Source organism: Dermacentor andersoni, chromosome 2 (assembly GCF_023375885.2).
Source record: "Dermacentor andersoni chromosome 2, qqDerAnde1_hic_scaffold, whole genome shotgun sequence".
NCBI classification, from domain to species: domain Eukaryota; kingdom Metazoa; phylum Arthropoda; class Arachnida; order Ixodida; family Ixodidae; genus Dermacentor; species Dermacentor andersoni.
Genome location: NC_092815.1, coordinates 254,846,081 through 254,871,414, shown reverse-complemented (window position 1 = coordinate 254,871,414; position 25,334 = coordinate 254,846,081). Strand labels below are relative to the sequence as shown.

The 25,334-nt window shown below is 45.8% G+C and overlaps 1 protein-coding gene across 1 annotated transcript in view; it reads right to left on the bottom strand.

Annotated features, from left to right (window-relative positions):
* LOC129387131 (alcohol dehydrogenase class-3-like) overlaps positions 1 to 25,334 on the bottom strand; it is a 762,528-nt gene that overhangs the window by 733,824 nt on the left and 3,370 nt on the right. The gene's annotated exons all lie outside the window — the stretch shown is intronic.

The following is a 25,334-nucleotide window of genomic DNA, read 5'->3' as shown; positions in this document are numbered from 1 at the left end:
ATGTCATCCACGTATACTTTATCGCGTCGAAGTTTAAAGGCAGGTTAATTCGGCAACGCCTTTTCAAACGCAATTAGCCTTTTCCTGGCGTCCCGAGTAGCAGGTGAAAAGTATTCAGATACAGTTGCATTGCATTCTTTCAATTCGCTGCGTTCTTTAAGAATGCGTTCACAAACTCTGAATCTGCACAATTTAGGAATTAGCTGTCTACATTTGTTTGCTCGATAAGGGCCACGAAGCCCGTGCCCCCCCCCCCCCCCCATCCCGATTATAACACTTCTTAGTTCTGCATCAATTTTTTTCCTTCAACAGCCCCGGCACTTTGCTTTCAGGTGATCCCACGACTCGAGGCTGTCCGGAGCACCATAGAAGACTAGGTTGTCCCGACGAGCCCTGTCCACAAGGTCGTTAATCCGAGAACGTGTGTCATCACTTTGCAGCGGAACACCAGCAATCGCTTCTTGAGCGAGGTCGTGTTGTACAGGTTGAGTACCACTAATCCTCGCCTCAAGTTGATATTCTGTCGCCTATAGACGCAAGCTTTGTCTCAAACGACTGCTATGCTTCGTTAATGTCATTGATGGCGCCCAGAACGTCACATTGCCCTTTAGTGAACCTCGTTGATTGTCGCTTTGGGTCTTGTGAATGCCGCAGGATTTCTTTCTGACAATCTGCTTTGGTTTCGGAGCTACCAGAATTGGAAGGTTCAGGAGGGCCAGGATTGCTTTCAACTTTGTCACAGCATAAAAAAAGGCAAGACACATGAACGCACTCTTCAACAATCTCGCAAAGAAATTGTGGGCAAGGGAACAGCAGTAAGCAGCGGCTGCCAGAACGCTTAGTATGCAGCGAAGATAAATTACTAACCTGGAAAAAGGTTAGTCACGGTGTGTTACACATCCGAACTCGTAAGCTGTTCCCTTGCCCACTGAAGGGTGACGCTCCCGTAGGACCTCTTAAGAGCCACGCTGAAGCTGCTTCGGTTGCGCTGTCGCCGTCCGCCACAGGAACTTGCCTTAGGAGCGAACTTCGTAGAAACTTTCCGTACACGAGCAGTTGAAGCCGTCCGAAGGTGCCTGGTGCTCGGAAGGTTCGGGGATGTTTCATCGCATGGCAAGGGAATCACAAGGAGTGCCGCAACCTAGAAAAAGGTGAGCCACGGTGGGTGACGCATCTGAACTTGTAAGCTGTTCGCGATTGCGAAGCAATCGGGTGACGGAGGCGCCAAGGCCCTGACTGTAGTTGAAGTCGCGGAGGTGATTTTTCCGTTGCTGGATATACGTCGAACAGACTTTCTCACAGCTGTGGCGCTCGTCCTGAGTCAGTCATGCCTTTCTAGTGGCTTACAGTGCTCTACCTTCAATATCACATCACTGATCATCCCGGGGGGGGCAGTAGGGGCCGCAGTAGAGACAGGGCCTGCTGTCCTGGAGAGGTATCTTCGCTCGTGCCAGGCTTTTCGTGTGTTGCTCTTAATGAACCCCTTTGATTTAAATAAACGTCTTTCTGCAAAAACGTGCAATAATCGGTTGGCAAGAGCCGCGGAGTTAGCTAAGCGGAAGCAAACGTACGTGCGACGTACCTTTGGGCACAGTGCTGTTGTATTTTCACGTGCTGTCCTGAGGCCTCCGTTTGCCGATTACATGTGCACACCTGGAGAAGTACTTGTAAAAGATTCAGTATACCGTCGCGACGAACAAAATCACCCAGCTACGAGAAAATCTATCCGCAACTTGTACAACACCACTCAGAACACTGACATGCAAGCATCTGCTGCCGCAGCCGACACAGCGATATGATCTACCCGGCATTTTAGAGTAAACTTCTTTCCAACCTGCAAATTTCTTTTCTTTCGGGGGCCGCTAAAGTGTGCCTCACACTTGGTGCCCCACTTTGTCTCGATATGGACAAGTTGCTTTCGTGGGCGTCACATTAAGCAGCCACTTTTGCGGGCCTTTCCACCCATGTGGCTATCAACTTTATAGAAGCCGGACCATGCAAACAGGTATGCTGGTCTCCGTCCATGCCTAATCGCGGACGAGATAGACCACAGGCACAATTTGCCCATGGCTGCCGGAGGAAAGGGCGAACGGGGTGTACAAACTACGGTGTGCGTAAATTGGGAGTCTATGTCGCTGTGCAGACTGCAGAAGCAAACGCTCACTTCGAGAGACTGCTTCCCAATGCAACTGACCAGGCTACCACATCCAAGAAACATAACACGGTGACCATGGCCAAGTGAGATAACAGCAAAATTAAACAGCAGTCAATCACCCCATAAGGTTAAGGCAATACATTATACATTGGCTACGAACTATATGGCAACAGTGAGCATTCACGTACTCGAGTCTCTTACGGTACATTCAGCCGCCTACCTACAGGCATAGTGCTTGCCTTTGTCGCACGTGGTGCCTTCCTCGCACGCATATCCAGCTTTTCCGGACACGTACCAACTAGCGCCCCAAGCGGGCGCGGCACGAAGCTAGCGCGTTTTCAATGGAACGAGCGGGTTTTTCGCGAATAACAAAAGCTGCAGGACGATTATTGATAAAGGCAGGTGACAAACGTGTTGTGGAAGACAATCCACGCGAGCCAAATGCAGTGATCACTCTATCGCACGTAAGAATTTTGTTCCCACAGCGGTTAAATTTTTAGCAATGGAAGCCTATGGAAACGACCAATGCACGACACAGATTATAATTAATAAGTCCCTCAGCGAGAAGCTGTCACTCAGATCTTCCCTTAGACAAGGGTGTCCACTAAGTCCATTGCTTTTTGCATTGTACCTCGAGCCTTTCTGTTTAGCAGTGATGCGCAATGAAAACGTCCGAGGATTGCGGCTACAGCTTTCTGAAGTCAAGGTACTGGCATACGCTGATGACATCGCAGTCTTCTGCGAGGATCGTGATAGCGTACTTGAAGTTGTACATCTTGTAAAGAAGTACTGTGAACAATCTGGGTCCCAGATCAATTGGCAAAAAAGCATCGGTATATGGCACGGTCATTGGGACATTATACCAGCTCACTTTGCAAACATCCGGTGGTCAACAACGCCAACTAAGTACTTGGGTGTGCCGCTCGAGCACTATAATGATACCGCACAGTACTGGTCCGATGAAGCTGATAGAATGAGTGAAAAATCAAAGGGTTGGCTTGGCCGAGATTTGTCAATGTTGGGACGTGCATCTGTGTGCAATCTCTTTTTAGTAGCGAAAGTGTGGTATATTATGCAAGTGTTATCAATGTGTCGTTCAAGTGTGCAAAAAATGCATCGTGTTTTTGCCGTATTCATATGGGCTTCCAGTTGGGAGAGGATAAGCAGAATCAATTTGTTTCGTTCAGCTCGAAGTGGTGGGCTAGGTCTGTCGCATTTGTTTATCAGACAAATTGTGTCGCGTTTTCTTTTTTTTTGGGATCAGAGAAATGATTTTCTACGCACAGTAATTCAAGTTCGTTTGGGAAAAGCACTGCCGCAATATGTTGTAACGACCAGTGATGTGAAGGGAGGAAGTATTAGGGGGTATCTGCGCGAAGTGGTTGATTCACTTCGTATGTTGAGTGTGCGGTTTTCCATGGAATATCTGTGCTCTGTGACAAGAAAAACACTGTATAAAGACTTAGTTGATACAATGTTGCCAATACCATTGTACAGGTCTGTAAACTGGGGAGGCCAAGGAGATGATGTACTGAAACGGGTGAAAAAAATGCCAGTTAGACCCTCTCAAAAAACGTTTTTCTTTAAGCTACACACAAACACGCTACCTGTAAAAACATGGTTAGACGAAAAAGGAATATTTGTGCCATGGACAGTAAACTGCTTACTTTGTAAAAAGCCAGAGACCATTGAACACGTTTTCATCGATTGCTGGGACCCAACATTTCATTGGGATATCTTACAACGTACACTTAAAAAAGAACTACCGATCACACCTCTTGGTATTCGATATTTGCCAACCGATAACGAAGGAGGAGTTCCGTACGATATGTTTATGCTCCTTGGCCTCCACAGTCTGTGGAAAACGAGAATGGCAGTGCGACACTCGGATGTCGATACCCGTCCGACGAGAATAAACTTCATCGAAAGTGTCGCGTATATTCGGGCAATATATCGTGCCCAGAGTGACCCCCCCGAGTGGGTGGCTATTCTTGATGAACTGATCAAGCTGAAGCGATTTTAATATATAATGTTAGCCAAAGTGTAGTTGACATGTTTTGGCATTTGAATGTGTTCTTGGTTTGTGCTGCAAACAGGCAATAAAGAAAAAAAAAAGGGTAGCCGTGGCCGAGTGGTAGAATGCCTAGCACCTTCAGTTCTGCGTCACGATGGCCGCGGTTCGATTCCCACTTCGCATTTTTTTTAAAGCCGCATAAGACCTAGTTTTGTAGTCTCTCACTAGATGGCAGAATCACAAAACCCAAGATTTGCTTTCGGTTTTGGTTTTTCAGCAGCGCATTTCTTTTAAAGCCGCAGAGGACTTAGTTTTATAGTCTCCTATCAAATGGCAGAAACACAAAACTCAAGATTTGCTTTCGGTTCTGGTTTTCCAGTGGTGCTCTTGAAATATTAGGCTTTCTATTTTTCCTTCATAAAACGTAGCAGTATCGTGTTCATTGTTTAAGTCATCGGTTTTATGAAGATATTATTCATTGGACATCATATCTAGAAGCTTGCGCATGGCTTTGTGTTAGGAAAAAAAAAGAAACTTTTGTGCTTTGTAGCGTGGAACGTGGGAGAACAAAATGGCTATTCTTATTGCGTTCTTCTTGAAGGTCCGTTTTCTTCTACTTTCGGCTGTCTTTAATGGCACACACTCCGAGCGAATCACGTCCACCTGTGCCCCAATGCCAGCCGGTGGCCAGTTCCAATCCTATGCAACATTCGTGTGGAACAAAGGGTCTGCTAGGCTGAGTCGCTGCCCGAACGTTAATTATTTCTAAAGATTCATCCAAATAAGAAATGCACCAACTAGGAGAAGATGTGCAGCGTCTGGATTAATAGCTGCTGTTAATGTGTTCCCTACAGCCAAGTGGTATCAATCCGTAGGTGTGGCCATAAAAAAACCATTTGAATAAATGTCCCGTGCTGTGTCTGCCCCGGTCTCTCTACAGAGAAGCTAGCTTGGCTAGCCATCAGCATTTAGGATCAACATATGGTGTCCTTCGTTCGGTGCATTTGCTTTTAATGCGCAGCATTCTTTGGCGAGTACCCCAGCAATTTGGCAGGAAAATCGTGCAAAATCGTGTCTGTAACGCCAAAAGCTTGACGCATTTCCCATATCAATATATCGGTCTTCATAAAAAGGGTTGGGATGGCCAACTTGAAACTGGAAGTGGCATCAGCATAAATTTGGGCGTGATACAGATATGGGCCAAGCTGAACTTGATAGTGATATGGGAGTGGTCCTACCTAAATTTGGGGTGAAATGGTAGTGAGCCAAGCTGAATCTGAGGCTGATATGGGAGTGGGCCAACCTAAATTTGAGGTGATATAGGGGTGGGGGAGCCTAAGTTTGGGGGAATATGGGGGTGGGCCAGCCTGGATTTGGGGATGATAAGGGAGTGGGGAAAACCTAATTTTGTGGGTGATATGGGGGGTGGGCCACCCTAACCATGAGCGTGATATGGGGCTGGGCCAAGCTGAATCGGGGGGGGGGGGGGTTGATGGGTGGACTAACCTATATTGGGGGATGATTTGTGGTGGGCCATCCTAAATTTGAGGTGATCGAGGGGTGGGCCAGCTTTAGTTTGGGGCTGATATGGGGGTGGGTCAACCTCGATTTGCAGGTGGTATTGGAGTGGGCCAATATAAATTTGGTGGTGTTGTGGAGGTGGGCCAATCTGTATTTGGGGGCGATATGGGGGTGGGCCAACCTAAATTTTGGGGTGCATCGACTGGAAATTTGGGGGGCGATTTATGGAAATTCGTGGGTGGACCAACTTGAAAATTAGGGGTGGCCCAATTGAAATTGGGGATTGGGCCAACTCCAAGTTGAAGGCTGGGCGAAAAGAAAATCGGGCGTGGCCGACTTTAAATTTTGGGTGGGCCAATATAAATTTGAGGGTGTGCCAACTTCAAATTTGGGGTTGGGCCTATTTAATGTTTTGGGGTGGGCCAATTGAAATTTGGGGGCCTGTTTACGAATAGTTAGACAACACCAGTGGTGTTTCTGCATCTTTTTCATGATCGCAAAAGTACGTATATTAATAATACTAATACTCCTCAAGGTGAGCTACACTCGAGCCTTCCCAGCCCACTGGGCTAATAATGTCACAGAAGTACTCTCACCGTGACAACTACGACGTTCAATGTGGAGATCACAAGAACAAATCGCAGACCGAGCTGACCATTTTCACACCAATGTCTTCGCTAACACTCCTCGCTCGTGCTAGAGGCAACACAAGCTTACAACGATCATAATTCAACTTTCACTCGCACGCTAGTCGACACGCTCTCAGTGCACAATTTCGCCCATCATTGGATACAACCTTGCTGGATGTTTTACTGTCATGTTGCGTCGTTTTTCACGAAGGCCGTCTCCCGAAAAGGGAATACATTTTTGAGATTGACGGGGCAAGCTAGTATATAACTAATACGAAACAAATGTATACACGGTTATAGTGATGTTTCAAAAATGAATATAAGTAAATAAGATTTCAGATGGTATTATTTCGACCGGGCATGACAACGAGTTTTTCCCATCTGTCACAGTGCTTTGACCGAAAACCTAATCATATTGCTGAAACATGCTGCCCCAATACTACATGTGCTAAATGTACAAAAGTGCGGTGCGTGGTCACAGCTTCAAAGCCAGTCTATTTTGTGTAGGGTTGTTGATATTGTAGTAATGTGGAGTTTTCTTCTTTATAGAAGCAGGAAAAAGAAAAATATAACAGATGGTACCTAAGCGCAAAGTAAGTTGAAAGATCTGAAACCAGCAATTATTTTTAAGTTGTGGGTTGGTCCTCTCCGCCGGTAGATCGCTGTCCGATCACTTCAAAGAATTTTGTTTGTGTACAACTGCAGCAAAAACGAAGATACTAGCATTTCATTGCCAGGACCTTTATGCCCTCCACACACACAAGGAGGACACCAGATAATTGGCAATATCAGTTTAGAAACTGACATTGTTTTGCTAATTTCAGTGTAGCGTGGTGCCTGCGGACGGAGTATTTTCTTAGTATCAGTCCAGTGTTAGCAGTGAGCAGTTCGGTCTACCATTCCCATGAGCGCATACTAGCCATTGTAGCGCTTTACTGTAGGACAAGTTAAGTGCTAAAAACTTGCTGTGCCTTGTCCTTTCCGCAGCTCGTCCATCCATTCTATTATGGTGACGATCAACGTTGTGTCCGTCAGGCCTCCTCCTCATCTTTAGCTTCACCATCGCGAGAGTGGACAGGGAAAGGAAGCTTTCTTCACAATCAGCCCCAGTGGGATTCCACCACTCGTAACTGCTGCAATTTGCATTCTGTGGCTGGGCATGCTAACCACATCCTTAGTTTCACAATGACTAGAGTACGCAGAAAAAGTAGAGCTTTGGTCGCTATCATTACCACGAACGCATGTCAATGCCGATATAAGTACGTGCAGGGGCTGGGTATGCTAACTTCTCCGCTACCACCTGCTTCCACCACCTTAGATTTTCCAGGCATACCTGCTTCTTGTTTTGATCGCAGACGCATGCAGGATAAACGCGGATAACTAAAAAATCTCAGTGCCCTTCCACTCTGTGAAGAAACATGACCTGCAAAGCTGTGTATGTGGGCCCCTTAATGGCGAACTGCACCTCCACCGTATTTCGGCCCCGCATTGCACTGTCTTCGGGATCAGCCCACGTATGGGGAGCGCTGAACGCATGCTTCACCACCGCTACGAGTCGGGCCGGTATTACGCTATCTTCGGGATTTGGCTCTACACGCGGACGCGATAGTGGGGAAAGTAGCCCTTAAGAGGAAGCTTTAGCTCTGGTGGTCCTATCTAAATAAATGTAAAAGTTGAATTCGTTTTTCCCGACAGCCACTGCATCTAATTTGACAATGTTTGTTGCATTTAAAACAAAAACTTAAAATCTAATGTCTGTTGGTTTCGAATTCTTGATTTAGGTCATCATTTGTTTATTCAATATTCTCAAAAATCGCAAATTTTAAGAAAACGAAACCATGAAGTTTACAACTCTCTTTCGGCAATCAAAACTGATGTCACAATTATGTACATTGCATCTAACAGCACATCTAAAGCACACAAAATTCATATATTAGGCATGAATCTCAAAAAATTTTGTGATATGGAAATACAGCTTTTCCACAACCCTTGTTCACAACGTAACGACTTCACGTAAGATATAAATCGGCATATTGGATTTGTCCGCTTTGAATTGTCTAATGGATGCTGTTTACAGAACCGCGATATCAGTTCTGATGCGGAGTTAATAATTTGTAAACTTCGTGCTTGTGTACTTTTCGCACTTACGAATTTTTGAATATCCTTTACAAAAATTCAGGCCCTAAATAGAAATTCCGCTTCCAATAGTCACTAGAATTTACGTTTCTGTCCCGAATCCAACAAATTTCATGAAAATTGGTCCAGGCCCGTACAAAAATGACTGTTGATTAACCATTGATGTATTGTTGGGGAATTGTTAAAACAATGGACTTCAACAAGTTTTCAAAAGCAATTGAGTTCGCTCAACACTTGCACAACAATATTACCGTTGAGTGTTCTCAATAAACAATTTATTGGGTAATTTGTGTTGATTTTTGTAGTTGTTTTTTGTTGTGTAGCAGTTGAGTCCAGTATACAATAATTAGGACTCGCATATGAAGACATTCCAAAAATTTAATTCGAAGCGTTCCAATCTCATTCCTGTCACTTTGCGGCAGGTAGGTTCTTCTTTCGCCTCGTTTTCATAAAAAGAAAATAATGTGTGACCGATGGGGTGGCATTGAACATCGGCCGTCGAGCCCGGTGCTCTAACCATTAGGCCACGAACGCGCGCATGCTCCTCTCGTTCGAAAGCCAGTAAGTTCTGAAATGCTTGGCGCGTGGGCAGCGTGCCGCTTCCTCGTGCTGTCGCTACAGCTGGCGCTTCCAAGCGCCTATCTCCGGGACCGCTCCACTATCGTAGCCGTTTTCGCTCTGTAAAAACTGCAGCGTTAGACTACCTTCATGACCACCCAAGTTCATAACGATTTATTTCTTCGCCTGTGTACAAATGCCATCGTCATTTAACATACCCTAGATGACATAGCAATTGGTAAGATCCAAAATGAGCACGTTTCGGGGAGCAGAAGAATGCGAAGTTCACTCGCAAACATGGTGACTACGCGCATGTGGAGTTACCCAAAAGTAGACACGGCGGCAGCGCGGCCGGCGATAAGACAGACGCCGACACGCGACGACGCTACCTTCGAGCATCCGACGCGCTGTGAGAACCGAAGGATGCAAGCGGCGGACATGCTGCAAACATACACGTGAGAGATCTTCGAATTTCTTGCGTCGCACCGTCTGTCCGCAAAGTAAATATAGCTTTTTTTTATCCAACGGCCGTGGTACTAGATCAAACAACGAACACGCTTTGAGATCGCAGCGCGCAGCCGCTATAACCATTGACTTCAAAGAGCTTCTGATTCAGAAACAGCCGCACCAGTATCGCAGCTGATTGCCGTATCTGCGGCTGCTCCCGACTCTCGCCTTGCAAGAAGCATGCGATTTATTTGAGCCTCGCCGAACTGTCGTCCTCCCGTCTCCCAAGCCTGCAGGACAGGTCCCGTATGTTCAGTTTAATAGAACAACACCAAAGGGGAATGAAAGAAATACAGGTCACGGACTCTTATCATACCTTACTTGTCACCTCGTCATCTGCAAAGGTGCTATAAACAATTCTAGTGCCATTACTTTTGTAAAAACAATTAGTAGTAATTTTTGTTTCTAGGTGGCGCTACAAACGTCAAGGTAGCGTTCGGGTGTGTGTGCGTGTGTGTGCGCACGCGGTTGCAACCGTTGTAACTTCGTTTTGAGCACACTTTTGCAACAGTACACATCGTTACCGCCAGTTTCGTAGTCGCATATTTTGGTCGTAGTATTCATTGTTTACGCTACAAATTAGGTTGTTCTTAAAACTTTATGAAGGTTAGTGGATGAAAAAATATTACCAATTAATTAGTGGTTTTTCCGTGCGGTTACTTTGTGTTTTAAAGGTTTTTATAACTATATGCGATAGTGAAGCTGTGAACGGCTTTCGGACTCAGTTGGTTGCCGTTGTGTAGTGAATCACGCCTCGTGCTTCTTGATGAAAGTATGTTTTTCTTTTCGGACATGATGACGCACATTTTAGTGAAATGCTTTAATGACGATAAGTGGGACGTTTATCCGTTGAAGTTGTTGGCTGACCCAGCTACTAGTCTTCGACTGATGTGCGAGCCTGGCTGTTTTGATGAGCTGCGCGGCAGAGGTCATGATGCCTCATGATGTCATGAGGCACCCCGAAACAGTCGCAGCCGAACTTCTGCAGATAGGTAAGTAATCTCGTTTTCTTGGCCACGTAGCGTTTTTTATATTTTGACATTGACAAGCGTCAGATGTTAAGCACACCGTTCACTTTCTTCAAGCAAACCGTATGCCCCGGAGCTAAAGCGCGCGATACTAACGCTCGCTGCCGCCGTCACTTCGTTTCAAATAGTAGGCGAAGAGGCTGCGGCGCCCCACGTGCGGAAAATTGCATTGCTTCATTTGTTCCTGTCTAATGACCTTTCCTTAATTTGTATGAGAGAACACAATTGGAACATAAGGATCAGCTTCTCTGAGCAGTGATAATTTTGTACAGTGGCCACGCCATCTTTCATAGGGGCTCACGTGGGTCGTCTAAGCGCTTGTTATCGCATTCCGATACGTGAGAGGCTCTCTGCCTTTCAAGATATTTAGGCAGACACTACGAGCTTAGGAGAACCGCGACAAATAATTGTGCAGCAGGTGTGCAGCTGTGCTGCTTTTGTACCACACTCGTACCGGAAGGCGGTGTTGCACGTCACGCTTAAGCATTTCGTAACTATGGCGGCCGCCGTGGCAATTTGGGGCTCGAGGTCGTGGATATGATCCCTGCAGCGGCCGCATTCCAAAGGAGCGGAATGCAAAAACGCTCGTGCATTGTGCATTGTAGGCACGTAAAAATTTCCAGGAAGTCAAAATTAATACGGAGTCCCCAACTACGATCTGCCTCATAATCAGATCGTTGGTTTCGCACGTAGGACATCATAATTGTTTTTTTTTAATCCGTAGTGGCTCATTGTATACCATACGGTTAGCGTGATCGCCTTTTGTGCCGTAGCGGTTAAGCGCGCCTTGATTTAAGTTGCGCCTAATGATGCGACGCACCGCAAAATATATTTCGTCTCTTTGGGAATTGCGGAGAACGGCCAGCCGATAAGTCACAGCTTCCGCGCGGTGACTGTACGCGGATACAGAGCGCAAATGAACAGAGGTATGGTGAGGACGTCGCCAAAGAACACAGACGCCGACGGGCTCGCCTTATCGCCTATCACCGCCAAAACTACCGCAGTAAGCATCTTTATCTAGCGCGGCGCGTTTCCGTTGAAGGCGTACTGTACAATTTTAATTGGCGATAACCGGAACATGCCACCGTTCTCTGCTGCCTCTTTGAGCTGGACCGATCCGAATGTGCGTTGCTTGCAGAAGCGAAAGGAGCGCCACTCGGCGCGCTGTCGCCTCGAGCACCGTTTCCGCGGTGAAGAATGACGCGTGCATGAAGCTAGCTCACTGCGCAGACGCTACCGCGCAAAACGCGCAAGGGCGTGTACACGACGTTCTGCACACAAATCGCGTGGGATGATCGGAGACACGCCGGAGCGGTTAGCTTCAAAGAAGCGGTGCATCTTCTCACTCGTACAGGCACGCTCACGCTCGCATCGCTGTCGGCGTATCTTTAGGTCATTCCTGCTGCTGGACTTCTACTCAAAGATTCGATATCTGCTTGGTATCGGCTATGCACTGTCGCGTGGTCTTTGGTTCTGCGAGAGCCGGGAATATTTCTCCCCGCTGTGAAACATCGCTGTGCGTGTCTTAGCTAACATTTACCGCAGCAACCCGTTTTTTCCTTTTCTAGACAGCACTCGTAAAGAGTCGCAAATTTTTACTTGCCAGTATAGTGTGTACTTCTATTTTGTGCGTAGTTATGTGCAGTGTGTGGAAGATTCTGAATCCGCGCAATCTCATTTTCTGTCCGCATTCCCATCTCGCAGGTTACGCATGCAGCAAATACCCAGATGCTAAAGTGTTCTACGTCAAGAGCAGCTTGGTGTCGTCCAAGAGACACCCGTTGATATGTGGCTGATTCACTAGCAAGCTCGCATCTCTGTTGCCACTCTCCATCAAGTGGGATTTTTAACTATTTTTTTGTGCTGCTGTGTGGTGTACTAGCTGCCGCATGGACGCTGTGAAGGCGTACTTTCGATTTGCTCTGGCATTTCCTTTTGCTTGCGAGAATGTTTACCAGCCTAACCAAGTGATACGTGCGTACTGGAAACAGCAGCGCGAACAGAGGCGGACGACGAACGGCGAAATAGGTAGGAACACACATGAGCGCAAGTTTATTTTTGAAGACAGAGGTAATAAACACGCTGGTCAATTTGACAAAGATAAAGAGCCGTGCATGCGGGGTAGAAACAGCCACGAGCAACAAGCAACAAAATATGAAAAAGCCATGTCGTAGAATAAACGTGCGTGAAAAACGAGAACTATCGGACAAATCTTTCGAAAAAGCGAAATATTTGTCCGATGAGTGATACTACCCAACGAGAAATACTCTTGAGAACTGGAAGTCTTTCCCACTAAGGGCAAAAGATAACTTGGTTATGCATTTGTTTCATTTGTGATCAATGAATATTGCTTCTGGAACTCCTCAGGTGTTGAGGTATAGAGCAGAAAGAACGGTTGTTTCATCACAAAGACCAGAACACAAGAGTACTTATGGAAGAATTATTTATTGATCACGAAGAAAAATTCATAAGCAAGATTTCTGTGACCCTTAGTGGGAAAGAGTTGCTGCTGTATTTCTAGTTAATATTACTTACAGGACAAACCTTTCAGTTTTCATGTGTTTTTTTTGACGCACATGTTTGTGCCACAGGACATGTCTTTCGGTCCTTTCTTGTTGTGCCGGGCCGTTTCTGCTGCACATCCATGGCTTTTTCTTTGTAAAGTTGGCCAATGTGTTTAAAATCTTTGTCTTCACGAATAAACTTCTAGTTGAGTCAGCGTTCATGTGTGTTCCTACCTTAATTCATCCTTCTCGTCTCTGGTTGGGTGGTTGTCAAATATGAGTGGACACCGAATTGGCGAAGTGTCCATGGAATTGATACATGAAATATTTGCGCTGTTTATTCAGGAAGAACGCTATAGGGTCTTATCTCCTCTGTTGTTAACACTGATGTACATCTTTCTAGTTTAACTTCAAGGAGTCCCCTGAGGAAGCCAATAAGAGCGATGGTAACTTCAGTTGTGTAAGATTTATGAATTTCATCCATTCAAGGCATGACATGTCACATGCCTGTGGGTATGCAAGTATTCGTACTCTTTAAACATACTAAGCTGCAGTTTTCGGTTCTCATGACGCTGCTTTGTACTGTGCTGCATTCTCCAGGCGCAGGAACCTTCTTTTATGCAGTCAGTGCATGTGTTCTTTTTGTGTATATTGGAAAAAAAATTTTCTTGAGCTTAAATATGCATGTATATCACTTGTAATTTTTTTCAACACGGGTGCTGTATCTCCCTTCGTCTTTGTTACTGCTTTGTTCCAATTTTTACGCAACTTTTATGTATCTTATGCAATAAAATTCTGGTAGCATTTTAATAACATTTTACCTGCGCAAATGAGGTCATTGGTTTTTCGTATACGCATTTGCGTGTTTCACTGTCTCGCCAATCTGGCTGTGCAGTCATTGAAACCTTTTGCAATCCTTTATGACTATTTCTGGGGTACTTGATACTGCAAGTACAGGCGACTATCTATTTAGCACTTGTGAATTGTGTTAGCCGTGTGTTATTACCAATTTTCTGGGGTAAATAATTATTTTTTTTCTCCTATCGTTCAAGGTTTTAGCCTTGCCTTATCTCTTTATGGACTGAGGTAGAACTTAGTTGCTGTGTATAGTGAAAAAGGCCCCAAGAAGTGCTCTAATTAGCTTTGTGCAAGTCCAGAAAAATTAACTGAAAATGAGCTCACTAAATTGAGGAAGTACGACCAACAAACTCTTCTGTACCTCAATTTAACATATACAAATGGTGTACTGTTCTCGCAAACCTGGCTCGTCAGAAACTTGATTCAGGTGTTCGCCATGCCCGACAACTTTCTAAATGATGTCTCATCAGTTAATAGCTAAGTTGAGTGATGTTATTTTATAAAATAATTAGGCAACCTGAAAATATATACATCTCGAAGACAAAAAGCTCAGACAAGTCTACTTTGGTACTTCATTAAATTTTAATCGCGGTGAAAGACGTGCGCTAAAGCTTGTATATATTTACGTGGTCATTTGTTTCAAATCTGTTATTTTGCCTTCTCACAGTCAGCCGTAACTGTTCCTGTGATGGATTAGTGTGCGAAACATTTTAATGTAACGTATTCAAGTGTCTTGTGTGTATTCACACGCAAGCAGCTTCAAGTGTTCATGTGTTCAAAGTTGGTTAAAAGGGTATGCTTAAGCCCTGCCATTTGAGTCGCTTTGCCTTCTAGTCATAAACTTAAGTCGTAAGTGAAGACCACAATGATCGTTTTGATTGAATTCATATGTATAGGTTTTTTCAGATGTATTCACACTGTTAAGAGTGCTGTAGGTACTAGCCTATGTCTCCAGGTTCGTTGTAGTGGTGCCTATGTACTTTATTAATGGTTCATGGGCACGCATCTTTAGTGTAAATAAAGGTACTTCAAATTGATCAGTCTCTCCTTTGCTTTTGTTTGTGTTTGTGAAAGTTATAAGCAGGCACCGGGGCACGCAAGTGTGAATAGCAAAGCGATTTCAATATATGAATAAAAAGCAACTAGCCCAACGAAATGTCAATCATATTTCAATGGAGGGGTCTGAAATCTCAATGCCATCTCAACTGGGCCACAACGTACTTTTCAGTGCTGGGACAACAATAACTCAACAACAGGTCAACAGAACTACCACAACGTCGGTTCAATGCAGCATCAATGGTAACCCAACAACCATTCAACAAAATGAACACGAGTCGTCTAAGCGCAATTGAATTTCAATGGTAACTCAACAATTATTCAACATTGAGGCACCCAATGGTGTTTCAATGAAATTTCAGTGGCCAATATTTCAGACCACTCAACAGTCAGCCCAACAATTCTCCAACAAAATTTCCACAATTCCTCAATGAAAAACTCAACATTGACCAATAATAATTCAATGTCTTCTCAATAATTTTTTTTGTACGGGGGGGTTACCTAAGAAAAGCGTTTCGGCGTTTTACATCTATTTGAATAGGCTGAGTCGGAGTAAGGCCCGTGTTAAAGCTTCCTCTTAACGACTTCGCTGTAAAAAAAGAATAAAAGAAAAAAAAACGCTGCAGCCATCAATATCGCCGCCTCAGATTTCGTCATGATGGCACCGTCACCATCGGCACGGCTCCGTGAGCAGCTACCAAGTTGTTCACTTTCTTTATCTTCCTTTCCTTGGCGGTCGCGCATTGTCTTGATGCTAGCGACGCGCTAAATCTGCACCATCATTCCGTCATGCATCGCTTCTGCGACCAAGCAAGCTTTCGGCGGCACACGTACACTGCCGCATTGACACCAAAACTTTAAAATGCTTGCCTTCGAGAAAGCAGCATGAATAAAAATGGAACGCGACTATGTGGCCACGGGGAACATGTTCACGGGGCCATACTATTGATGACAGCATCACAAAAGGCTACATGTGGTCAGGTTGACTTTACAGGTTTGGAAGGAATGACTGACGGGCTAGTTGCTTCATTATTACATAAAGAACAGCGCTTAAAGTTAGTGCAGTTTGTGTGTGTTTCCTCCTTTGTGTCCCGTCGTGAACTGCTGTTCTTTCTGTGGCTTTACAGATGTTCTTTTTCTGCGTCAGTTACGCCTTCCAAGAGTGTTTACTTGGAAAACTTTTTTCGCATGACTCTTACAGAAGCACGTTTAGTCGAAAGTTTTTCGCTTGGCTGCATAATCTCGAGGACGGGCTCCAAACTGCTCATTTTCTTTAGCCACGTAAGAAACATTACTGAAAATTTGATTAACGTAGCTTGGTAATTATGCAAACAACTTCTCAACTTACTCCGCATCTAGAGATTGCCACTCTGAACAATCGAATGATAAAATGATGTTAACATTGTTTGTATCGTTTCAGTAGTATTGTTTCGTGCAGTTAAAAGCAGCCGGCATATTGATGGTGCTGTAGACTTCTTATAAAGTAAGTGTGAAAGCTTGGACAGGTTATCTTGGCACAAATCAACTTCATGAGCACCCGCCGTGGTTGCTCAGTGGCTATGGTGTTGGGCTGCTGAGCACGAGGTCGCGGGATCGAATCCCGGCCACGGCGGCCGCATTTCGATGGGGGCGAAATGCGAAAACACGCGTGTACTTAGATTTAGGTGCACGTTAAAGAACCCCAGGTGGTCAAAATTTCCGGAGTCCTCCACTACGGCGTGCCTCATAATCAGAAAGTGGTTTTGGCACGTAAAACCCTATAATGTTTTTTTAACTTCATGAGCTTAAGCACATGGCCCAACCTTGCACGTCTGTCTTTACAACCGATTCTCATACATTATACAAGAAGCACCTCAGGGCTACGGCACATCCCACAAGGTGTGCGAGAACATTGTGCGCGCTCCCAATTAGGTTTCTGAGCGTTGGTGACATCAGGCTCGGTTTCCTAGCATCATAAGGAATAAAAACAGCTTCCTGGAGGAAAGCATTGGGTACATTTTCAGTACTTTCTAACATTTGGATAAGCACGGATGTGTACGTTAGAACGAAAAGTACGGAAATATTAAGGCGAGGGTTTCGCTGGATGTATTTTAGCTTTCTAATGATAAGATCTAAAGAAAGAAATACTGTGATTTTGTGACAATTAATGCCAACATGAAACATGAGCTCTGACACAGTACCCGTGGTGGAACTCGCCCCTGGACTACAGGGCTACATTGAACCACGATATGCTGGTTTGATAAATACCAGTAATTGGAAAGTGGTTCGCTCTTGAATTTCCTGTATGTCGGCGTCGCTGTGCAGTGTTGGGGCCCTTTTTAAACCCCAAGCATTATGTTTCAGCTAATATTGAAAGCAACTGTATTCTTCTTTTAGGGGGAGGGGGGGGGGGGGGTGTTGGGCTTTTTTTAGCTTCTAACCACAGTTTCAAAGTTATCAGTTAGCTCAAGATGCGCCTGCATGTGTTTCTAATATCCAGTATGTTGTCACGGATTCAATAGCGAAAGAGCGTTATCTTATCAGATTGAGCGCGTGAAGCGAACACTGGCGTACATTCTCCATCATATTTGACGACCCGAGATTGCGCTGCAATGTACGAGCATTCCAATCTGACGAACCGACGCCTTGATCCGTAGATCGGAATCAGAGGAAGCACTTTGCGCGCAGCCATCGTTATGTTTGAGTGTTATTTTCTTTTCCAGCGCAAGCTCATCTTATAATGAGTAACATTCGTGACTGACTCTTTCGGAAGTGTTTTGTTCTTGACATTACTACAACGTGAGAGTATAGAGGTGCTCCATCTTCATTGAGTGAATACTGGGAAACGGACTATAACATTTTCTTGCGTCTGCGTTTGCACATTTACCGGGCCAATTTATTTTTCATAACTTACTTTTTAATTTGGGGGGCTGTAAAGCACAACAACCTTTTATTACACGATGTTTTAATAACACAGAAAATTTAAATGCTTATTAGTCGGCTTTCACCTCATGGTAACGAATTTATATGAAGACATACTTATTATGATAATTAAAAGCCTATCCATTTGACAACGTTTCATCTGAGTTCCCCTTTACAAGGTCACACAGACTTTCAGGTGGTTCGTATCGGGGACCCTCGACATATGTCCAACCGCCAAACAAAGGGTTATTCCGAACGTTTCATTTTAGGAAGGCGTGTTACCCTCCTGTCTTTCATTCCCGTTCGCTACGTGAAGAGCGTCGTTAGTCCAGGCCAACGAGCTACCATAAGTCACCTCGCCTATATCGCTGTGATATAGGCTTAGATAAGAAATATATATATGTCAAATCGACGCATCACGAATCTAAAAAGAGCTGCCCGAGACCAGCCCAGCTACGTTTCTATCATTTCGTACTTCGTCGTAGCGGCTAATAGTAGCTCACGAAGCAGAGCACTGAGTGTGGATACGGCAGAGAAGGTGTTCTATATACTGTCTCGTCACCCGCCTAAAATTGCCCGCCGTGCTACTGGCCATTCCTAGAAAATTGTTTATGTGACGCCCAGCCATTTGCAACACAGCAACCTTGTTTTGAGATGGGAGAATCAAGGTGGGAGACAGGGTGGTTATGGAGATAGAGACACGCTATTTTCTGCAGTAACTTAGGAATGCATGAATGAATGCCTTCATTTATTGAGAAAAAGGAGGAGCAAGCATCAGTGGAAGCACGTCTCAGCAGATTGGGAAAGAAGGCGGGGGACGAAGAAGAAAAGCTGGGGCCCGGTTGGCAGGCGAAGACGCAGCTTAGGGGCGAGAGAATATAAGCAAGAGTTGGCGAAACCAGTTGAATTCCTGTGTAGATGTGTTATGTGCCGAGTGAATGATTGGAGTCACCACCCAGCACCCGTCCATTGCGGCCGTATAAGCTCCCGCCGTTATTGGTAACAAACCTTTACTGAAAACCAGTCTTCGCAATTACTTATTCATCAGCCATGCCTAGCCACGTATTCCTTAGTGGCAGGGTCGGTGAATTACAACTACGCTGTCCCGACAAGTTGCGACCATAACGTGACGCTTGCGGTTACGGATGCCATACTCGTGACTCTTACTATGCTCCTACTATACTGCGCGAATACTGTAAACATGGGTTTACTGCACAAGTTCGTGAACAGACATTTTAGAACCGCGTTTTTCGCCTTACATACGCTCAACGCCAGCACCACTGCAGCAAGTTAGGGTGCACGTCCCTTCAAGACGGAGACGCGAACGCAAAGAACGCATTCGAAGACAGGGTCTTGGGCGTCGTGCCAGACATATCCAAGCCAACAATATGTTAACAATCATGCCGTCGTTTCTATGCAAAGAGGTTATCTATTTAAACTTCCTGAGTGACAGTCCAATCCGCCACCTACGGGAGCGCGTGAAGCCGCCGGGGGCCACATTGTTAGAGAAAAAATTGGAGGACGCTTAAGCTTCGCCTTCAAGAGTGGAACGCGACAGCGTTCCCGTCGACCAGCCAAGGGGTGTAAGACAATGGGCTACGGCGCAGCGATCACTTACGATGCGCCCCGCATTTGACGCGGTGAGCGTCGAGCAACGCAGCGTTCGGCGCGGCAACGATACGTGCGCCTGAGCAAGCGGAACGAACCAAAGAACTCGATGTCTCGGAGGGGGAAACGGTGAACTCCAGCCAAACGTCGTGATGGGCACGGTCAGAGAGATAGACAGATAGTGATCTAAAGAAAGCAGGACGCTTGATTCTGCAACTCGTGAGGGAGCAAGGCGAAGCGTCGTCAGGGGAGAGTGAGTCCGGGCCGCGACGCGCCTCGCACCGGTCCCCGCACAGCCCCAATGCGCGCGTGGCGCGCCACCTGTCGGGGCAGCGCCGTACATTGAGAGGAGGGGGTCTTCTGTGTTTGCCGCAAGATGGCTCCGCGTGTGCGGAAAGCGCAGAAGAAATGTAGCGGAAACGCACTTCGCTACTCGTGTAACCGCGACTTCTGCAAGCTACATGTTCATAATTACCGATATACACAGCAGTATAACTTTCTACGGCTAATTTCTAAGGCAACACCGCATTCACTAGAGGCGCTTTTGTACCGCTTTGAAGCATCGAACTCGTGGCTGAGTGGTAGCGTCTCCGTCTCACACTCCGTAGACCCTGGTTCGATTCCCACCCACCACCCAGCCCATCTTGCAAGTTGTTTTTTATTCATGAAGTGCCTGCCGGGATTTATTGCTCACGGCCAACGCCGCCGACACCGACTTTTCTGCGACACGAGCTCCTTAACGCTCTCGCGTTAAAAGGAGCGCAGCCACAGTACGTGGCTGTGGTATACGCGCGACGCAACCTGTGCTTGCGGTTCTGCAATGAAAAAATAAAATGAAACCCCTTTAGGAAGTATATCAGTCCGCCACAGTATGTCGCGCTGTTGTCAAAAATATTGTCATGCAGTGGGTGCCTTGTGTTCTGTGTACAATATGTTGCGAAAACTAAAAAACTGTCGTTTCCTGTTTTCTTCATTCGGTAACCTGCCGCGTGCATCGGCACTGTGATGCCCTTTCGTCGATACGTGGTGCGGGCCCGTATTGACACAACGACATGACCTCGAAATATAGCATCCTTATGCCATTTCTTTAAAAGATCACTGTTTGTGCAAATGAGAGTTTTTGGTTTAAACCTAGAAAACAAGAAACAAAAATATTCAATAGTAGGTCTCATTTTTGTCCGGCATTTCAGTTCAAGCTGAAAAGAGTCGGTGAAAGCAAATTTACAATAAAGCTAAGGGGACCCACAATCTGCACGCAGCCGCAAGCCTACATGAGCTCCAATGACAACAACCTTTCAAAGTTAAGGTCATGTGTCAGCTGGCGGATCAAGCAATCTTTACTTTTTTTTCGTTCTGCATCCGTTCTGCTTGCGTCTGAGGCAAAAACACGAAGTGGGAAGGCAGATAAACAGAATTTGGTGGAGGCAGGTGGTAGCGTAATGGTTAGCGTGCGCATCTCCCAAATGCAAGATGGTGCACTTGGGAGATGGGCTCGAATCCCGGTGGTTTGTTTGTGAAGAAAACTTTCTGTGCTCTCTGATGACTGCGAAGCTCCGAATGAGGCGGCAGCCTGACGACAACGGTCGCCGTCAACGTAACAGAATAAGCGGGCGTGCAAGGTCACACCTAAAGCCGAAAGCACATTCAAAGGAAATACACTATGCTCTTGTCGACAAAAAAAAAAAAGCGTAGCGAGTAAAGAGCGGTGTTGATGAGTGAGGCTGCAGACGGATAATTTCACCGATAGGACCACGCTCCAATCCCGGTGCTCAGCGGAAATATACACAAACAGCGTGTCAACTAGCATGTAATTGATACTTCATTAAGCTCGCTGCGTGTTTGTGTTGTGTCTAGCAGGAGCGAGTAGTGTAAGAGATGACACTGGAGAGAAGGCGGTGAGCGAAGTCCGCGAAAAGTAATTGAGGATAGCCACATTGAACGTCGACGCCATGTTGAATAAAGCCTGCGACTTCATTTGTTCAGCCGCCAGAAAGGCTTGAGTGGTAGCATACCGCTGGGCGCATTTAAACACGCACTTTGCGGAAGTAAACAGAGGAAAGGGACGTAGTGAGTTGGCCGCCCTTTTCGATCTCTGCCATAGTTTGAAAAACGAATGTGGCGAAGTGTGACGCACAAAATAGGATATGTCAACCCAAATGAATCATCGTGGTCATACTTGCGCGACACGCCATGGTGGCCTGCCACCAGGACATCATGAAGTTGCAGCGATGAGAGTTTTCATTGGGCACTTGAGAATAAAAACGAGCACATCAGACACGTCTGAGGGACATTTCTAGGCTACAAGAGCAAATCACCAAGAGCAAATCAAAAAAATATAAATCGCGAATATAAGCTTACGAATAGGGACATCATAAGATCGAGCACTACGGCGCTTGTTGATCTTGTTTAGGATGACGTCAGCATTTCATTCAGCGTTTATTTCTGAGAAAATGAGTTGAAGTTGCGTTTATTTGCATCACAATGACAGGCGTAATCAGGCAAACATTGGCAGCATTTCATTAGAGAGTGCCTGTCTAATCTGTGGAGATTACGTATGGCAATGACAACAAACACAGAAAGCTTTGCTAACATCGATTCGCACATACATGGGATCCGCATAATTTTTTGACTGTCAATTTAAATGCTTAAGAATGGCGCTTATTAACGCAATATTTCCATTCACAGTGAGCAAAAGCGGCTGTCGTATCCACAATAGAATTGATTTAAATGGCTTTAATCCCATGCACATTATATCATGGCCAACTTCCGTGGGATTGGAGTCGTCAAAATGGTATACACTTGACAGGGAAATCAGGAGGTTGATGAACGGCAAGAAGGCAGAAGCTTGCATAAGACCTCAGGGATATAAAATGACTTTTTGGGCACCTTGATTAGGGGGCCACGCAATGGTTTCCACGTCTATTAAAAATTCTAAAAAATGCCGGCATTTTGGGAAAGGTGAAACCGCTGGAAATTTCATAACAGCATTAGCCTAAATATAAAAGATGACTTAAAAATAAGAAACCATAACGATGACAAGGTGGCCATATTTTGGCAGAAATAAATTGGCTGTTGAAGCAGTTCAGCTGAAACGCAATGGTGCGAAATAAGGCGAGAATGTCGGCAAGTGTTGAATAAAGGTCAAGTAGGTCTTGTGGCCGACGCCAGCGCTCGGCAGCTGTCAAGCGACTGCACGTATTAGCGAGCTGCCTAGTCGTCAGTAGTCACAGTACGATTCGGGTCTGAAATATTGGATGCGGACGACATCACATTGAACACAGTGCATTCTATGGTGTCATTCTTCGACAGATGGTACCGATTCTCGCGCAATGAGCATGGGAACAAATTGTCTCACGCGCCGGCTGTCACCTTCCTCCTGGTTAAAACACGTTGGCGGGCTAGTTGGTTAGAATCCATGGTAGAGTGTATAAGCGCGACTGGACGAAGCGCTGTGTCTGTGTATCTGTTTCTTTCTTCGTCCTCGTCCAGTCGCGCTTATACAGTCTACTGCCTTCCTCCTACTGCCAACATTCCTTCCCTTCCATAGTTGCTTAGCTTTTATTGGGTTCGGCTGCTAATCACGAGGTCTCGGGATCAAATCCCAACCACGGCAGCCGTATTTAAATGGGTGTGAACTGCGAAAACCCGCGTACTTAGGGTTAGGCGCAGGTTAAAAAATCCCAAGTGGTCTAAATTATTCCCGAATCCTCCACTACGGCGTGCCTGCCTCAAAATGAAATCTTGGTTTTGGCAAGTAAAACCTCATAATGTGACATTCGTTAAGGATGTCCTGAACAGTCGCACAACTCTTGAATACAATTAAGTGTCAGGAGTTGAAAGCGAGGTCTTTGAGTGTGTGGATAGCCTTTATGGCGTTCGATAGCTGCTAGTCTACATTGCGGCTATATAATAAAGGCGGAACGGGAACCTGGTAGAGAATGTGGAGAATATACAAATCCCGCATATATTACTGCACAATAACTTTAAATAGCGTTCTTGCTTCACGCACGTGGATAACCGCCATAGGAGACGACTTTGGAAACTAACTGCAAGTACTGTATATGTCGTACCCAAGGGTGTACCTGGCCTGGTGGCCAGTAAATGTGACGTAATATTGCGAGCAGCTTCGGCCATAGCATGCTAACGGACGACGACACAGACTGAAGTGACTAGCGCAAGAGGCAGGGGACACTAAAGACGTTACAAAGACAAGCGCCCAGTTGGAAGTTTGCGCTTATCCTTGTCGCCTCTTTAGTGTCCCGTGTCCACTCTTGGGCTAGTCACTTTAGCATGGAATACCAACTAGCCCGGTCTCACACCCTGCCACGACACAGGGACAGTTGGCTCAACTCTTGTGCCGTGACTTTTGTGTCAAGGTGAAAAACCAACATATCCATGTATATGTCTTAATACTTAAGCACATCTAGATTTGCAGCTGCGGTGGTAGCCCATGAGTGCGCATTGAAAAGTCGTTAGTGAAATAATTGTGTGCGCCTGAACGAATTCGATAGAATATCAAAATCCGTCCACGACGACGTCTGTAGTAGACGCTGTGCGATGTTCGGACGTTAACAATGTGTGCCGACTGAGGAAAGGCTGCCCCGAAGTGCTTCTGACGATTAGGCTAGCTTCTTTACTCCGCAGAATAGAAAGAAAGAAAAAAGAAAAGGAAAATAAAAAAAGCAAGAAAGAAAAAGAACCGCATCAAACGCCCAGAATCAACCATTGCTCGTCGCGACTAAACGCTCTTAGGATGACGAGTAATTTCCAGGCGACGAGCGAATATGCTTTATCAAGAACACTGATAACGCCGGCGGGACAAGCATTGTGGCGAAGTTGAATGCGCAGGGATAGATTTTCTTTTCTTTTTAATTTTTGTTTGGGTGACATCATCACGCGTCACTGCGGGAAGTTTGAAAAGTTGAAGGTCAGTACGCCACGTGGTGGCACTCACGCGAACTAAACCCTTGTGTCCAGAAAAGCTGGATACGTGGCACGTGGGTAATGAGCGACAACCAGCATCGCAAGCAGGTTGGACAGAGGGTCCTACCTGTTTGCAGCGACAGTCGCTGTTAAAGATCAGCAACTTGCATCGCGAAGTAATAGGTGGCGCAGGCATCTGCTGCCGCAGCCTACACAGCAACATGGGCTGCCTGGCATTTCAGCGTTAACTCTTTCCAACCTGCTCGTTTCTTTTCTTTCGGGGGCCGCTAATGTCGAACTCACACTTGATGTCCAACTTTATCTCAATATGGACAAGTCACTTTCATGGGCATCACCTTCATCAGCCCCTTTTGCCGGTTGTAAACAGCGCTAAACAAGAGGACAAGGAGAGGGAGACAGACAACAGCGCTATTGTCTGTGTCCCTCCCCTTGTCATGTTGTTTAGCGCTGTTTACTGCCCGTAATCATGAACCAACCAGCCCAAATGCGTACTCTTCTGCCCTTTTTATGGGCCTTTCCGCCCATGTGGCTATCAACTTCATACACGTCGGACCATGTAAGAACACATGCTGGTCTCCGTTCTCAGCAAATCACGGCCGAGGAAGGCCACAAGCGCAGTTGGCCCATGGCTGCAGCTGGAAAGAACAAACCGGGAGCACCACTTACGGTGCGTGTATACTGGGAGTCTATGTCACTTTGCGGACTGCAGCAGCAAATACTTACCTCGCGAGCGTGTTTTCCAATGCAATTGACCCGGCCCCCACATCGGAGAAACGTAACACGGCGACCACAACCAAGTGGGGCAACAAAACCAGATTCTGCAATGAATCACTTCCGTGTAGTTTGCGCAAAGACCCAAGCTATCGAGGAAGAAGAGCAATCATCAACTAGACTAGGAATGTGGAAATGCGAAAG